At 48.2% G+C, this 5,629-nt stretch overlaps 1 non-coding gene across 1 annotated transcript; it reads left to right on the top strand.

Moving 5' to 3' along the window:
• The first annotated feature begins 4,933 nt into the window (after window positions 1-4,933).
• Trnas-gcu (transfer RNA serine (anticodon GCU)) lies at window positions 4,934-5,015 on the top strand. Its single transcript has one exon. It is a non-coding gene; the product is annotated as a tRNA-Ser (tRNA).
• The last annotated feature ends 614 nt before the right edge of the window (window positions 5,016-5,629 follow it).

Here is a 5,629-nt window from a genome sequence, read left to right as displayed (position 1 = left end):
CAAAAGCGGCCGCCGCAGTGAGCGAGGTGACCTTCGTGCTCTCAACGGACACTTGCAGGCAGAGCGCAAGACGTACAAACCACCGAGATCACGAGATAAGCGCCCGCACGAGCGACCACGCCCTGTCGAGGCGCGCGCTAATCCGCGTGGGGGACGACTTTTAAAGCGCGCTCTTCTAGAGTTACTGTATATGCTACCTTTAGGTAGCAGAGTTGCGCCTCTGATAGAACTCGCCGCTCGCGCCACCATTCGCCCAGCGCGCTCACGTGCTCAAAAAGCATCCGTTTTAGGGAAAGCCAACTTCACGGCCGCGCGGGTGCTGGCGATCGCCGCGCCACCACCGCTGTATCAAGCCAAATCAAGCCGTCTGGCGAAGCGCAAGACGGTCCAGCTGAGTTCGGATTGTTGGTCGTTGTTGTGGTGGTGTCTTCTGCTATCCGTTTTTGCGAACGTCTGCGCGGCACAGCCCCCTGACTCAGTGTTGCGAAGTTGCGACAATGACAGGATGCTGCGCTCCCCACTGCACGAACCGACAAGAGCACGGAAAGGCCTTCTTCTCAATTCCATGTGACAAGTCTGTTTCGACATGGGAACCATCGTTAAAGGCGCAACACCACACAACACAAGAGAAGACCAGACGAGCATTGCGCCTGTGCTCGTCTGGTCTTCTCTTGTGTTGTGTGGTGTTGCGCCTTTAACGATGGTTCCCATGTCTGAACACCAACTAGCCCAACAGTCAACTCTCTTAAAGTCTGTTTCCGTCGTCCGTCGCCGTTTCAAGTGGCTGCTGCGCATGAGACATCAGAAGCCGGCGATAGCGAACAGGATATATATCGCTTCTCTCTCACTGGTCAAAGGTTGACTAAAAATCGAGCGGGACAAAACGGTAAAAATATGCGCGAGTGACTGTGTGAAGGAGGTGATGTGTGTGAATATGAACCTTACAGGTCTATCAAAACAGCATGATTCATTCCGAGCACTGTGCGGCATAAAAGTTTGAAGCATGACCGAGTGTTTATTATCTGCCACATCTACCTAGACGTACGCGAAATTCTCGTTAGCTTGCGCTATTTGTAAAACACAGTGATAATTTTAGCACTTGTTTTCTCGAGCTATTCACTTAATCTTTTGAAGCGCTGCATCAAAAACTACGTGAAACGAATAATTAGGCTGAATTTATTTGGTCCAGAATCGTGACCGTCGCACTTTTCCTATTTGCCATTTAAAACAAAAATATTACTTGCGATAGTGTTTTATCTCCACCTGTTCCATCTCAAATTATTGTTTCTCCGAGCTTTCCATTCCTTTTTTTTTTTAGAATCGAAAGTCATTGCGCCAGCGACGCGTTATGAACGAACGAGAAAGTAGACGGAGCCGCTGGGCCGAGAGGACACCAGCAACAACAGCAGCCGCGTCGGCTCCTACATTCCAGAGAGGTGGCTTTCCTGCTTAGCGTGGATGCCACGGCGGGCAAGATGGCGGACCTATGCGCAACTCTGCTACCTAAAGGTAGCATATACAGTAACTCTACGCTCTTCGAGCCCTTCGCGCCATCTCGCTAGTGATAACGAAAACACGCTGTACCGCCGATCTCTGAGTACCGCCACCGGCAAATGGTGTACATAAATAGCTCGCCGTTAGCATAGCAGAGAACATGCCGTCGGTGGCGGAGTCGTTTCGCGCCGGCGATCGAGAGGTCGTAAGTTCGACTCCCGGTGACGGAACTTTTTCTTATTGTTTTTTCTTTGCCATATGTTAGTCTTTATATTTTACAACGTCATATCCGTGACGTAAATGCGTCAGTGGAGCCGTGGTGGACCCCGGCATAAAACACTTTCGTGTTAAAATGGATAATTCTAAAGCGATAATTTGTAGGCAAGCGAAAATATTATTTTTGTTCACGGTTTCTGTATTGAATGCTAAACAGAGAGAGAAAAAAAAGATAGAGAGAGTTAAATAAAAGAATTAATAAATAAGTAAAGATAAATGAAATAAATAAATGAATAAATAAAATGTGCATGTATTTGAAATATTAGCATGGCAGCCTTTTTGATTCTTTTATATAGTTATATATACCGCATCACATATGTCCCTGTTGCAGTGACCCAGTGCCGACGCCCCCAGGGAGAGTAATGCCGTTACGGAAAGCTCAAGCCCAAGTTTTCGGAAAGGAGGTTCAAGCAATCTTTGCCTTATATTTTGATACCTGCGACATTCTGTGAAAAAATGTTCTATGGTTTCTGCTTGCGTACAATGAAAACATTGAGGGGAAGGAACAAAAGCAGGCCTGTGTAAATAAAAATTTAAAGACGGATTTCTGCATCGCACTTTAGTTAATGTAACTTCTAATTGTCTTGTGCCACACCATGAGTTATGCCACGGAAATCTAAGGTGCTGAAAATCTGCACAGTATAGAACAGAAGATTTTGTGTGTTCCTCTCGAATACAAAAATATCGAAATCGTGCGATAGTATTTTTGGATGAGGGTCTTAGAACCTTCAGGACCGGGCCCTGAATTGATGCTGGCGCCAATGTGTCCACTGCTTCATTTAGAGTCATTCCACTATGACCTGGCACCCAAACCAAACGGACAATACGTACATGACTGGGCATGTATGTATATAGTTCTGATCGGCAGCTCGATGACTTTGGTACTGTCAAAGCAGCGCAAACTGATAAAGAATCGTTCAGTATAACCACTGAAGAAATAGATGCTGGGAGTTTGCGTAATGCCAGAATACTTGCCATTAATTCTTCCTGGAATATTGGCGTAAAATCGGGCAGTCGACGTGAAAAAGACCAGTTTAATGCTGCTGAATTATGCCCACTCCTGCCTTCACATCTGTAACGGAGGCATCTGTGGCTATGACTGAACTTATCTGTAGACTCTTAAGGTGGTCGTTCAACAACCCGTTTAAATATCTAAGCATTTTTTGGAAATATATCATCAAATTCTATTATTGTTTTATGATTGAGTACATTTGGGAAACTGGATCGTCATTTTCTTCCCCACTTTTTCTTTCACGAAGTTGCTGCCTTATACACGCGCAGCACGTGCACGCTGCATGATGATCTCGGCAGAACCTCACCGTCGCGGAGATCAAAATTTGCACGCCGCCATTTCTTCGGCACTGAACTAGGTGACCTCGGCAAGGCAGCGTCCGTTCATCATGGCAGAGATGGGCGACCGCTGTGTGCAGAAGGCCACTGTGTGCACCGAGTTCTCGCGTTGCCTCGCAGAACTCGAGGCAACGCGAGACGAGCCGACGCTGAACAAGGACGACAAGTACGTGCCTAGTCCTCGAGAAGCCGAGCTGAGAGCAATAGTCTGCTCCGAAGACTGCGTGGTAGCACTGGGGCCCCCGGAGCTGAGGCGTGATCTGTGCCTGACAGTGGTACGAGAAAAGATCTCCTCGCTCGCCGTAATTCTGGGCCAGCGAATTGCCGAGGAGGACTACTTCGTGGATTACCTGCGTATACTGCTTCCATTCGAGATCTGCGCCGTGCCTTCGCCGTCTTCCTGGCCCCGAGTAGCCGGCAAGTGCGTGTTCCTGGTGGAACCAGACGTGCTGTGGTCCGTCCTGGCCAATGGCGTCGTCAACGCGACAGATATCAGCGTTCTAGTTATGCGCGACTTCGAGCACTACTTGGACCCCGGCCACGCCTACCGCAAGATCGTGCCGTGCTTCCAAAAAGCGCCTGGACGGAACGAGGAGTCGCCGGCTGCGACGTGGATCTTGGCGCTCGCCGACGAACTGCAGGTCTGCAGTCTAGATGGCCTCGAAAGCGACCTGGAGCGACTGAGGACGCCTCTGATGTTGGCGTGCTACCTGGCGACGCCCACGAGGCCTCACGCCAGGGAGGCAGCACTCGAGGTCTGCTTACTCGAGTTGGACTGGTCGGCGCAAGTCGGTTCCATCGTGTCCTGCTCCGACGACCCGGAAGTGCAAGAAGTGGGCACGACGCTGCGGGAGCGAGGCATCATCGCTGCTTGCTGCTTAGCCAAAAAGATGGACGCGGCGAATCCTCGGGCTGAATTGCAAGCGTTCTTGACGCATTGCCAGAAACTCATGACGAAGCTGAAAGGAGACGCCCTGTTGGACAATGCTCACGGGAGGACGCTGGCCCTCACGTCCACTGTGACCTTCCATCGGGACCTGAGGCGGTGGCTCCAAAGGCGGGAATCCGTGGAGCTCGCCCAACGGCTCGATGACGTAGAGTCTATGCCGACGTTTGTTCTGGTGGCGACCACGGCAGACATACCCACCCTACAACGCTACAGCTGGGACGTTGTAGTGTTTTGCGACTTGCCTTTCGGAGTCTCCTGCGATGCTTTGCTTGAAGAGGCAAACCGTGCTGTAGCCCTTGCTACGGAACCTCAGTGGAAGAAATGGAAGAAGGCCTTGGAATTGCATGACGACTTGGACACGCTTATTTTGCGCTTAAACCAGTGAGTTACGACAAAAATAAACTCTGCAGTGGCTACGCTGAGCGTATGGCACGAGCGTTTTCAGTCTCACTGATTTCGTGAAATAGGTCTGCCAGCAAGTCATGCATATTCACCCAACCAATGAATCTTTGTTCATTTACGCTGCTTTCGATTCCGACGAGGAGGAATGAACATTATTCTGCGTGCGCAAGACATGAGACTCGGTAAGAGCCGAACCTTACGAGGTATTGTGCCGTAAGGTAGCTACAATGGGATTACTTTTACTTACGGCTCGCAGTGGGCATTCAGTAGTCGCCGCATGATTGATCACGTTACGAAAGGGCCGAAACATTTTTTTTCCTTTTTTTATTTGATTTTGTTACGTGCTGGACATACAGCTGCAAATCACCGTGCTTCGTATGACACATGAAACAATTGTAGACAGGATGTACTCTCTTCTCACGGTTGAAAACTGAAGCCCTGCAATAAAGACACAAAAAAAAAGACGAGGTGGCCGAGAGGTTAAGGCGATGGACTGCTAATCCATTGGGCTCTGCCCGCGCGGGTTCGAATCCCATCCTCGTCGTATTTTTTTTTTTTTTCACAGGGGTAACTGCGAATGGTCGGTCCTTTAACTTTTGTTCTTTCCACTTTTGTAAACAGCGAATCTGTTTAAGCTAGCCCTAATTTGTGCGACCTACCAGAAAACTATGACCATCATGGACTAGTATGTGCCACATAAATTGGGCAAATCCAACTACTCACCACTGGTCCACTAAAAATGAAGAAGGCAATGATTAGCCCAAGAAATGGCTATCATCACCGGTATGTGCCACAGAAATTGGGCCAGTCCCACTACTCACCACTGCTTCACGAAGAGAGAGAAAGCTACAAAAAGAAAGAGGGAGAGCAAAATAGGGAGAAATAATAGAAATAAAGATTTAAAAGGTAGAAAGACAGAGAAAGATAAAGAAACACAGAAAGAGAGAGAAGCAGAGAGAGAGATGGAAAAAATAGAAATATCAAGAAAGAAATAATGAGAAAGAAAGAAAGAAAGAAAGAGAGAGAGAGAAAGGCAGAGAGGAAGAAAGGGAAGAAAGAGAAATAAAGGTAAAAAGAGCGAGAAAAAGAAAGAACTATAAAGGAAGACATAGAAACAGATACAAAATAGAGATGCAAGAAACACAGAGAAAGAGAAAG

This window comes from Rhipicephalus sanguineus, chromosome 4 (genome assembly GCF_013339695.2).
Source record: "Rhipicephalus sanguineus isolate Rsan-2018 chromosome 4, BIME_Rsan_1.4, whole genome shotgun sequence".
NCBI classification, from domain to species: domain Eukaryota; kingdom Metazoa; phylum Arthropoda; class Arachnida; order Ixodida; family Ixodidae; genus Rhipicephalus; species Rhipicephalus sanguineus.
This window is presented reverse-complemented; position numbering and strand designations above follow the sequence as displayed.